Here is a 13,167-nt window from a genome sequence, read left to right on the forward strand (position 1 = left end):
ATCAAAACATCGGGAAAACAATATTTAGAACAGATGGATAAATCGTCGTACCCGGAACATCACGTTCCAGATCCATTCTTGACCGCTCATCATTCCGAATTAGATCCACATGACATCACTGTGAACAGTCTAGTGAAAGAAAGCGATTCCACGCACCCCAGCTTGGCAACAAAGTCAACTTACTGTACTATCATACTACAAATTATGCAAAACATCAAACTGTCTTGAAAACAAAAACTCCAAAGTCTGTTAATGAGCGGCTCTTAAGCGTTCAATAATCCATTGTGGTATAACATAGTTGGATTGACGGTGTGCATCAAAAATATTGAACGCGTAAAGTCCGCTATTCATTTATACCTATGTGGAATATGAATGATATACAAAGGGACAATCAGCTCGCTTAGCAAATTACAAACACGCACATGCACTCGACTGACACTACACCACTCCATCGATACAAAACACCGCGGCAGCGTCAATGCAAATAATCGCAAGCACCGCTCCCGCTCGCATGCGGTGGGAATTGAATCGATTTCGAATTAGGCGAACATAGATCGCGATCCAAATTTTTGAGGAAGAATCGCATTGTCGAACGGATCCGCTCATCATTGTTCGGATACAATTCTGAACAAGTATCGGAAAGAATCTAAATCGAAGCGATCCAAGGTGAGCGTAAGAGAGAAAAAATACGAACATGTGAGATACCATATTCACTTGGCTTTGGTCGATCGGGCGCTCAACAGATGCACACTCATAAACAAGAAAAACAGAATAAAGCATCGGAGGTAGGTGAGTGTGCATGAGCCTTGAGTGAACGTAAAACGATGCGATTCTTCCTATCCTTGCTGGCAACTCTTCTTATTACTTTTTATTGAGATACAGTGAAAAGTGTTAGATTGGTGAAGAGATTTTGAAAAAATACGGCAATTTCCTTTTGGACAATAAAATTAGCTGGATTTTGAAAAAAAAATACTCTAGACCCTATAAGTTGGTGATGCAAATTTGTTAAAACAACTATTTTTAATTCGAAAATTTGGTTTACGAGTAGTAAAAATTGCAAAGAAAAAAATAAAACGAATAAATGAATGTCTGTAGTCTGTGGTCTCATTTTTCAACCTATCCTCAGAATCCAGGGGTTATTTACTGTTAATCAGGTAATAACCAGTAACCTACCTTAATTTTTTTCTGAATTTCCGATCCAGCTCGATTTGTCTTTATATTTCTGCCAATCTCGTTGGACATATATCAAACATTACGAAGACTGACGTTTTCTAACGGGCGGTACCAAGTATATTTTCAAAACAGTTTTTATTATGCAATAAATGTAAATATATTCTAAACTAAGTGAAAGAATCGTGTTTCTATTAATATAACATCCATTAATAGCCACAAACTCTGGGCCTTATAAAGGGTTAAGGGGAATTTATGCTAAGGGGGTAATAAAGCAGGTTAGAACCTCTATCATTAAAATTAAAATAAAAAATGAAAGAAATAAAATAAATAAAATAAATAAAATAAATAAAATAAATAAAATAAATAAAATAAATAAAATAAATAAAATAAATAAAATAAATAAAATAAATAAAATAAATAAAATAAATAAAATAAATAAAATAAATAAAATAAATAAAATAAATAAAATAAATAAAATAAATAAAATAAATAAAATGGATATTAGCATAGCATAGTATAGCATATACGATTGCACAATGATCAGCTAATATTGTACGAGATATCTACCATACCGAGTCACAAGAAATTTTTTTGGGATTACCGCTTCTTCTTCTTCTTCTTAGTGGAACAAGCAACACAGCGTACACCTGGCGATGTCCTTATAATCGCCGAGGAAGGGAAGGAATGTTAGTTAAACATCTACCAGCGAAAGTGCAGGGAACCCATACTATTTTCATAGATGTTTCAGGAATAGGAGTTTGTTTTAGAAGGGCTTGTTAATTGTGAGAATCTCATTCACCAACATTTCGTGGAAAATACTGTGCAAAATAAATGTAGTTTACCTAGTGTATTGGTTTGGTATATAGGGAAACACGAGGAGACTTGACTAAAATTTCAGTTAATCCAAAGTAAATCTCCAAAAAAGTTTTCAATTCTTCTAAAATTGTTGAAATGTACTGTGCAATCAATTGTAAATTATATAAAAGTTTTTCTGTGGTCGTTTTGCCTTTCTCAATAGAAAGGTTGCTCTGAAAACCGACTGTTTAACGGAGGCCCGGAGGGCCGAATGACATATACCATTCGATTCAGTTCGTCGAGTTCGGCAAATGCCTGTGTGTACGTATGTGTGTGTATGTGGGTATGTGCGTCTGTGTGTGTGTGTGTACGCGAACACAATCTCACTCACTTTTCTCAGAGATGGCTGAACCGATTTTCACAAACTTAGTTCCAAATGAAAGGTGCAACGTTCCCATAGGCTGCTATTGAATTTCTAATGAATCCGACTTCCGGTTCCGGAATTACAGGGTGATGAGTACGATCACTTAGAAAATGTCGATTTTAATAAATTTTGCAATGAATGTATAATGGTGAAATTTTTTTCCAAAATGTGACCACAACTGCTTCGATTTGCAGTACTAGGTCACTAATAGCCATTCAAAGTCTCTTTGGTCACATTGGCCTTCCAAAACCGATGATGTTCCGGAAGCCCCGGCCGAAGCATCCAAATTCACAATAACAGTCACATCGGTTTCTCGAAGATGGTTAGACAGAATCAACCAAACTTAGTCTCAAATGAAATAAGTAAATGGCTATTAAATTTTATTCCGAACCGACTTCCGGTTCCGGAGTTACGGGTTGTGGCGTGCGATCACATAGCAAATTGTGATTCAAACAGATACTCCGATGACAGCAAAAAAGGTAAAAATTTCGCTAAAATGTCTCTCAAACAACTTAAACTTGCAGTTCTAGGTCACCGACGGCCAAACAAACTTTCGTTGACTACATTGACCACCATAGACGGTTCCCTAAGTGCCCGGGAAAAGCGGCCATCTTTCAAAACTAGCAAACTCATATCAGTTTCTCGGAAATGGGCCGATTTTCACAAACTTAGTCCCAAATGATAGCTATATTATCCCCACAGATATCTATAAAATTTCGCACGGATCGCTTATATGGTTCCGGAAATACAGACTGAACCGTCCGGTCACATATGAAATTCCCATATAAGCCGGAACTAAAAAATTTTTTCAAGGGGGGGACCCCATGAAATTTTAGAAATCGGATTCGTATTTTTGATGCCAAACATCTTTAAAATGCATGAAATGTCGAGATTTTATGTTATCACGAAAAACAATTTTTTTTTATAGGAATCGACTTTTTGGGACTGCCGATTTCGCACCTTTTTTCAGTTCAATAGTACCGTGGCTGTTTTTTCTTTTACAAAATTTTAGAACTCGAATAATGATTTCTTTTCTTGTATATTTGTCATGTCATGTATAATAATAAAATGTAATATATGCATTTGAAAGCTTTTAATGAATATAAACAACGCAAACATTCTCGTGTTCATGATTGAGAAAGGCACAATTGCACCGCTAGGTGGATTAAAACAGGTTTTTTTCAAGTCTGCAACAGAGACTTAACCAAGGCGTAGGGATTGACCAAGAGAAGTTTGAAATATCAGAACAAAAAACTAATGGCATAAAATATGCTGTAATCGTTTTTTTTTCTTCATATTTTCAAGGTTCTTGGTACTAGTAAAATATATGAAAGGATTGTATTTCATAGATTTAGATTTTTTAAATGCATTTCTTTTTTGGGATTAACTGTACTGATTACATTGTATGTTGACACGTCACGAAATCAGCCATATGATTGCTAACTTTGTTGACTAGTACTATGAAGATATAGACTGATGTTTAAGGTGGGATATTTTTGTAGCGTGATAAAAATTCACAGTAGGTACCACAGAAAAGTAAATATCAGAAATTTTGTATCTTTCTTCAGCTTATTGCCTCTTGGACAAGTCTCGCCATAAAATCTTGGTCAATTCTCCCCAACATTAGCTCTTACGTACAATGTCGTGCTGATCTTATAAATAATTATTTCAATGTTCCTATTAATGTAGAATCATTTCACTACTTCATTAGGAATAACATAATATATGAGTTCTATGAAAATAATTACTCTAGTAAATATGTCCGTTCAAAATTTGATTAAAATCTTCATCATTCAACACAATTTCATGAATTACGGAATAATTTCTATGAGGAAAGGATTTTTCGCTCCAACATTTAAAATTACCTGATAGGATTGCAGCAAGTATGAAAATATTTTAAAAAAATTAAGAATCAAATAGAACACGTTATTGATAATTGTTGAATCTCGCGCTTGGTCAAGTCTCCCCATGTTTCTCTACACATAAGTTAGACCATGCTCATAGAGAACTTACAAATTCTTCACTTTTATATTTTCTTATCTCCTACCTGCGGAAGGAATTCAGGAAACTTACCTAACCATTTTTCCTACTCAGTGAAGAGAAGTAAAGAAAAAAAGAAAGGAACCGTGGCATCGTTCATCCGAGACATTATCCGGCAGCGGCTCACGAAGTTAAATTTCTTGTCATCGACCACTGCTTTAATTGAGGGTAGCAATCATTCCTAAATCGGTTGAGTCATCGAAAGAACCTTACACATTTCCACGTATACCATACCAAATACAAATTATACATATTTGTATTTGACCATACTATGAAGTCGATACCAACACAGTTATCGAACGTATCGACAAATGTCGCGTGTTTTTGTAAATGGCCAATAAGCATACTACTAAAAATCACCTTGAGAGAAAATTCCGGACAAACCGTAACTCAGCAAGAGTGGATGTTAACATTTTATGAATGAGAAAAGTTTTTTTCTTTCGTCTACTGCCGGCGATTTATGGTTTGTCCGGAATTTTCCCTCAAAGTAAATTTCGACAGTATGGTTGTTGGCCTTTTAAAAAAACGCGCGGCTGATACGGCACTTTGGCATTCATAAGATGAATCTTACATGATTGGTGTTAGTACTATCAGAATAAATCGACATGCTTTCGTCATACCGTTCGTTCCGCTCCCATTGAATCGTATGCACGCTCTTGCGTCGATGCCTTGTGCTTCTGGATTGTTCACATATTTTTAGTTTCCAACGTTAACAAACCGTGTGATCTGCCACACCTATGTATACTTCATCGGTATTGAACGAGGTAAAATAAACATGTGCACGCATATGAACAAAAGGGTTGAGAAAGCACAACACGCGAGGTGGTCGGCGCTGTCGCTACCGATACGATGCATTTTAACGCAACTACTACTACGACCAAGGATGCAAAATGCCTATCTTTTCTAAGGCTGTAATTTGTCTGCCTACATTCTCCTTTCTCATACGACGCTGCTGTCGTTCACTAGTGCAGGACGCCAAGCGCTGTACGGCAGCCTGTAAGCAAAGCAGTAACACGATAAAAAAATATTGCTGCATAAAATATTATACAGCTTCTCTTTCCTTATTTTACACTTTTTAATATTTTTAATCTATTTAATATTTTTAATCACAAACGACGACAATAATTGCGGTTCATTTACGCCACGACCGGCATCAACACTTTCGTGTGGGGACCTCTCCCTTTGACTATGCAGAGATAGAGAAAAGTGTACAACGCGAGAGTACAAACTTTACCACGCCACACTCTCACCAAGCAGTCGAAGTACAGCAGTAAAGACGCTGAATCCCTTTGGATAAAGACTCGTCATCACTATCTTATTCTTATTATTTATCTGTAAGTGTCATTCCAATCGAGCACGAGACCTGTCAAAAGCCCTCAAGCCGAAGAAAAACGCTTCGAATCCTTCTGGAACGAGGGCCATTGACAGGTCTCGTGTTCGATTGGAATGACACTGACAGATAAATGGTAAACAAACGATAGACGTGTCGAGTCTTTATACAGGGAGATTCAGCGTCGTTATACAGCAGCAAAACAAAACGGAAAAGTGTACTCGGTTTGTCTGCCGTTCTGGCAAGAGCAGTAGTGATGCGTCGCTGTAGCGTGCTGTACGGCTTGTGCAAATGTAAATGCACCGGAAAAATGTAGATTACCGGTACCGTTAGCATCCCTGGATGCAGCTATTCAAACCGGGCTGCCATGATTAATAACAAAATACACTTGTTTCAAAATCGTGCAGCTTTGTGACTTAATGACAATTTCGAATGAATTTTGACAGAATTGAAATATTCTATGAATATGTTCACTGAAACAATACCTTTAGAAATATATATTCTTCACATTAATTGGTTGTTGGAGTGATTTTTTGAGAATTTATTTTCAATATTACCCGGTTTTCCATATTAATTTCCATATAGAATTTGGAATTTGAAGGGACCGTAGACAAAACCGATCGCTACCAAATTTTGCACAACTTCTAATGACTATAAAAGAAATCAGTGAGCTTGGTGGAGCTTGTCTTCAACTGAAAATAATTTCATCCATTTAAATTAGAACCAATCTAGTATACAGGCACAAAAGCAAACACGTTTCCAAAATAGCCTACTATCAACAACCATCAAATGAGCTACGGTTGTCTCTACCATTTTTTCCGACACAATCCACATGAAAATGACCCCACGCAGTAGCAGTCTGCCCGGTCTGGGATCGAGATTCTCGTATTCGCCAGCAGCGGTAGAGCAGTAGGCAGGGGTGTAATTCGCCGTACAAACACAAAAGTAATCACAAACTGCGAAATGGGACAGGCCAATAAGTACATACTCCGAAAACGGTGGGTACTCCATTTCAATTTTAAGGGATAAAGCGTGGAAAAGCAATTTTGATTCTCCACTCTATCGCCTGGGTGCCAACCCGAGCAAAGCGAAATTGCAAAATTAAAACAGCGTACATTTCGTGACGATTTGTGTTATTGTATAGTTTACACCAAATCGAACGGCACAGTTTGAAAGATGATCTTCTTCTTCTTCTTCCAATTCTGTTTATTTTCCGTCGGCCTATTTCCGCTACGAGGCCAAACACCGACGCCAGAGAGGTGACACTCCCACTATCTGGATTGGATATCGACCCATCAACTCATGGACCGGGGACCAACGGCTTTACTTCCCTTCCGAAGGAAGGCGTGACCTCAGATTTTTCTCACCTCTGAAAAATCTCAACGACCTCGACTGGGATTGAACCCAGACCAACTGGGGTGGGTGGCGGTCACGCTTACCACCCAACCATCGGCGCCGTCCTGAAAGATGATCAAAAGTGCAACTTTGACCTGACAGATTTTTGACATTAAGAAATGTCAAAAACACACGTCTTCTTACTTTTACTATCAGGTAGGTTAGCATGGCTGCCAGTCTCACGGTTTTTATAATATATTTCTCGACAAACATATGATTAGGGCGTATAATCACACTGTCAAAGATTAGTTTGACTGTAAATTTCGGACAAACCGTTATTTTCCAATCGCAGATGTTGGTAGGAGGCATGCACAAGAACGGTGCTGCTCCGTGTCCTGTTGATGTGCACTGACTCATAATGTGTCAGCGTTAAATGCATTGAGCTAGTGCTTGCGCTGTTTTCCGATGAGCTAGAGTTAGCAAGTAGCACGAGCACCGATGAGCGAGATCCCTCGCTAGCACGGTGATAGCTAGCACGCAGCACGGAGCTATAGCTCAGCTATAGCAAAGCAGAATAAAAAAAACAACGCGTTAGTGTGAGTAATGATGCCTGCATCGTTTTTTCAGCAACCTTTCGCACATCCGCCAACGTATAGTTCTTGCTTTGTCCTATTCTTTCGTTCCATAGCTTACACCAAAGAGAATAGTGAAAAGAGTGAAAATCAGTCAAAACGGCAACACTCCCTTTATGATGATTTCAACACTAGAATTTTGGCAACCGCTTCCACAGACAGCACTTTAAATTACTCCTATTATATTTTGAAAAGAAACCGTATGTCGATCGTTGGATTTGTTAATCAAATGATGTGCATTTTGAAACAAAGAGATGAAATAATTCTAAAGCTTGTTTTTACTAATACATATAGTCTAGAATGCACCTTAAAATCATGATTGAACTAAATTCTGACGAAAATTCAAATTTCTTTTTGATAGATGTACAATACTTATCTCGTCCAACTCAGGCATGAGTAATGTTTATTTACATTGCACGATTGGTCTGCTCAATAAGGTATTTTCGGCTTCACACTATTCGCCTCTTTCCCTATTCTCTTTGGCTTACACTACTGCACCGTTCTAGCTCATCGGACAAGCTTACCGTGCCAGCTCATTGAGTTAACTCGTGCTAGCTCACTGAGCTAGCTCACTGAGATAGCTCACCGAGCTTGCTCGTGCCAGCTTACCGAGCTGGCTCATGGTGCTAGCTTATCGTGCTAACTCGTTGTGCTAGCTCTTCGAATCCTACAGCTCGAGCACGAAGGTTACCTAGCACGAGAGGTGTCAGTGCTTATTGCTTTTGGTTCGTTCAAAGCGGCCGCTCAGCTCGTGTTAGGCTCTCGTGCTGTGCTTCATGCATCCCTGGTTGGCAGGGATGCCATTATGCCAGATTTATCTGGCACAGCCAGAGTTTTTTGAAGCTTCCAGACAAAAAGACAAACCTCTCATTCTGCCAGATTTTTAAATTATAGAAGTGTTTACACACACATTTTGGAAATTTGGGGAATATTTTACCAAATTTATCAAAAATCGATTGATAAATTTCGATGACTTTGAGGTCGCTGTTAAGTGACAGATTTTGCCAGACATTTTTAGTTGATCTGCCAGATATCCTTTGAAAAATAGTGGCAACCCTAGGTTGGTAGTAAACAAAAGAGAAATCAATATTAATTCGTCAAAAGGGCGAAAGTGTTTTTTGTAAACAAACTTGTTTCGCTCATTAGTCTGCTGCAGAGTGGAATTTCATGAAACATATGCGTTAATGTAAATTTTTACCCTTCGTAGAAGTAATTTCAATTGTTGTTTGTTTACAAATCTTATTCGCCCTTTTGCAAGGTTAGTATGGAAATATATTCTCTTTTATTAACTGCTGTGAACTGTCTTCGGCCAGTAATGATTTGTCCGACATTCGCACTCATAGAGAATTTTTACAGTTGGCTTTAACGCTAAGATTTGCTCGAAAAAGTTATTTTTGTCGATTTCATATCGTTTCATTTGGCAGCCGTGAGAAAAGTGTGATAGCAAAGTGCATCAAAAATCCAACTTTCGAAGCAATAAACAATATACATTTGATATCAGAGTGTGGGTATGGGGGAAGGACATAGTAGTTGGTAAATCGATTGCCTTGTACGCAGCTCACTTGGAATCGATCCCCAAACTCGTACATAGGGTTAGAGATTTTTCCAAAAAGAGATATCTCTAACCCGAAAAGAGGCAGCTGACCCTAAGGTTAAAACCTTTATAATCAAAATCAAAAAAAAGAGTGTAGGTAAGAGTGACAACAATTCTCAAAAATAGAACAATTACACTAGTTTACAAGAAAAATGAAGCTTCAAGAAAAAGTATTTTTTAGACTAATTTCGGGTCACTTAACACGAAAACAACATTAATTTTTTTGTTCAAAGAAGCGATTTTGTGATTTTCGTTTTTGAGCACTTTTTGTAGTTTTTAGTCAATATTTCGTGTCAAAATCATTCAATTAATTTAGTCGGTATGCAGGTTGAAAGGTGCCGAGATGCCCTTTCCAAAAACATATAATATGTGTCGATCATATGTAAAATTTTTAGTGCTGCAAGCGACCAATGTTTAAAAAAAAGTGCATTTTTGACCATTTTTAAAAGTTACTCATTTTTAAATGATTTTTTTTACCGAAAAACAAATTTTTCTTTCGGACCTTTTAGAATCTTAGATGACAGATAATATGTTTACGTTAATTTTAAGCCTAATATCACTAACATCGGATGGAAAATGTTGATGCTATGGCACATTGAGCGTAATGGAAATTTTATGATTTTAGCGGACCCTGCCCTGGTGCGGCGGTTTAGAGGATGTAGCACTGGTCTCATAAGCCAGTCGTCAAATATTCGAGTCCCTATCGGGAAGGAGTATCAGTGGGATCGTAGCACTAGCCACGTAATATTCTGTGAACTGAGAATCTGCTGTGAAGCCTGTTGAAGCAGAAGGTGAAAATTCCTTTAATTTGTTAAATATGTACTTACCACAGACAAAACTTTTCCAACGATATTTTTACATTTTAAAAAGAGCACTAAGTTGTACAATGAAAAATCCAAAACCATTCAAATGCCGCAGGATGGATGGATGCAAGCTCGAGAAGACGGTACCCAACACAAACAATAACTATCAAGTATAGAAGATTATTTCAGCCGAAAGAATGATTGTGCGAAAAATAAAAAGTTACAATTTTCACTCAGTGCTTCATACCATCCACATTTTCATCCGATTTTTGTGACCATTGTCTTAAAATTTATGCGAAAAGAATATTTATTTCATTAGATTCTAAAAGAATTTTCTTCTGTCCTTCATTTATTATAAAAAATTTACTAGAAATATGCAAATATGTCGAACATAAGATTTTTTTTACTTTGGTCGGTTGTAATCATAATAAATGTACATTTCTCGACAAACATACGATTACAGCTTAAAAGCCAACTGTCAAAATTCTCATTGAAAGGAAATTCCGGACAAACCGTTACTGGCTAAACGTAGTTCATAGCAGTTAATGCAAGAGAAATTTATTTTCTTTTGTTTACTATAAATATCTGTGACAATTTCCTTTCAAAGAGAATTTTGACAGTTGGCTTTTAAGGCGTAATCATATGTTTGTCGAGATTTGATCTACGCATATTATACATTTTCGGAAAGGACACATCAATACCTTTCGAAATGTTTCGATCGGATCTTATTTGAACAAGATATTGACAAATAACTAAAATAGTGCCCAAAACACCTTTTTCAAAGAAATCTTGAAAATGCTTCCTTGAAAAAAAAAATGGACTTGGTTTTCGTATTCAGCGATCCAAAATTAACTGAGGAAACACATTTCTTCTTAGCTTATCGTGATTACTTTAAAATGGTTAAAATCTGTTGAAAATATGAAAAAATTATTTTTCTGTAATAAAAAATAGAGCAAAAACAAAAAAGCGGAAGCAAAAGAAAAACGTTTTTTTTGAACTCGAACTTCTTTGAAAGAGAAATATAGTATTATTGTCGTATTCAGCGACCCAAAATTAATCTAGTGTAATCTTATTTAAGACGAAAAGAGATATGTGAAAAAAGAGCAATTTTCACTCGGTGCTTAATAACATCATCAGTTTTTGTCGGATTTTCGTGATCTTAGGCTTAAAATTCACGTGAGAAGTTTGACTGTCACATAGGACTTTAAAAGATTTTTTTGCTGATTTATTTTTTTTATGAAAAATCAACTAAAAATTAGTAATTTTACCAAACACTACTTTTTGTGACTTTGGTTGCTCTTAACCCTAAATTGTTTATATTTTATCCTAACATGTTACACATTTTTGAAATAGGTACATCAATACCTTTCGAATGGTGAGTCATTTGTGTTAATCGGAAGACTTGTTCCTGAGATATTGACCAAAAACTGCAAAAAGTGCTCAAAAACACCTTTTTCAAAAAATCACAAAAACGGTTTTTTGAAAAGGAAAATGGACATGATTTTCGTGCTCAGCGACCCAAAATTGACTTAGAAAACACCTTTTTTCTTAACTTCATGCAATTAACCCAAAATTTGTAAACTAGTGTTATTTACCTGTCAGTGTCAAACGCGTTTACCAAATCAAATTTTAGATTTGAGATTTCGTTTATTCATTTGGATTATTGTTCCAGCTATGGTAGTGCTCGTAGCATCCAGCCTTACTAAAAAAACAATACGACGAATAACACCGAAAGATACAGTTCGGCTAACATTTTGTTACAATCTTTCACTCGGGAAGAGCGGGAAAAATATGCACCTCTCGCACAGAGGGGGAACTTCTTTCGGTTCGCGCATTGAATTTTCATTTTCTGGTTCTGTGTTCTGCTCTTGTCCCCTCCATCACAGAACCACCGACGGAGGTCGAGCGACTGTGTTTTATTAATAAAACAGCCCTTACTTTCTACGGAGTCAAATGAAAACAATCAAATTTTTCCTTCTCGTGAACGTCGGGAAGGGGGATTCGCAATAACTGGCTGTTAGCTTGGAGGAGCGTCGCTGGACAGCGAGAAGAAAAATCCTGAACGTTTTTTTTCTGCAACAATATTTCTTTCACGCCCGGGGGGCCCTAGACTGTATACGGTGTCGGCGGGTGTGTGATTGTGATTATATTGTTTGTAAACTGATGTCTTTAGCCGCTGTCGTGATTCCACAAAGCCTGTTTGTTTAAAGTTGACTGCCATTGTAATATTCCTAATTCCTTCTTTGTTCTTTGGGGCGTAAATTTCCCGGGATGTGGGCTCTATAAAGACAATGGGATTGAGGGTTGCGACGTCGAACAAAAGAAGTTTCCATCCATGCAAATGGCGAAAAACTTGTCTTTCCTCAATTGATGCGGCTTTACGGGGAATGTGCGGATAACGCTCCAGTTGAGCCAAACTGCAACCTGTAGGATTAGCGTAGAGTTGGTTCCTTTGCTCCTTTTAAACCCAAAAAAGTTATTCTATCTTTTGAGAATTTACCTGGAAAAGTAAGAAATTCCTAAAGAAAGAGTTTGTATAATATTCGTCTTCTACTACATGTCAGTAATAATAGATATACACTGGTTGCTTTTAATTCCCCTGTCGGTTCCTGTGCTACTTTTTATGATATTGCAAAAATAAGATCGGAATTTTTTTCCATCGATAAGTATCCCTACATTACAATGGCTTTATTATCTGCGGCATAATTACCATCAACAACTATAATGCCAGTCATTTAAAGCAATTCGATACTTTTGGTTCGGTCGTTTCCTCAGCAAGTGGAAAAATGCTCGCTCGCTGGAGTCTTGCTATTTTTGCCTCATGTTTTTCGCACATCGTTCATGTAAACATACTTTTTGTAATGGTAATTTTTGTTTGCTTTCCATTTCAGATTTCCCATCTTGTGGACGGCGGTTTGCAGCAGCGATAGTAGGTAGGTTCCACAGGCTGCAGGATGGTTGACGGTGTTTTTTGGCTTCGATCACATGTGCACACTTGATGCAAAATTTTAAAGGGAAAGTCAATAATTCATAGAATGCGC

General features: G+C 37.1%; 1 protein-coding gene across 1 annotated transcript in view; it reads left to right on the plus strand.

The window, feature by feature from the left end:
- LOC131677354 (5-hydroxytryptamine receptor 1-like) overlaps positions 1-13,167 on the plus strand; it is a 162,464-nt gene that overhangs the window by 110,353 nt on the left and 38,944 nt on the right. Inside the window, exon 3 of the mRNA XM_058957112.1 lies at positions 13,018-13,059. The gene's annotated coding sequence lies outside the window, so the exon portion shown is untranslated. The remainder of the gene's footprint in view (positions 1-13,017; positions 13,060-13,167) is intronic.

Source organism: Topomyia yanbarensis, chromosome 1, assembly GCF_030247195.1.
Source record: "Topomyia yanbarensis strain Yona2022 chromosome 1, ASM3024719v1, whole genome shotgun sequence".
Taxonomy (NCBI): domain Eukaryota; kingdom Metazoa; phylum Arthropoda; class Insecta; order Diptera; family Culicidae; genus Topomyia; species Topomyia yanbarensis.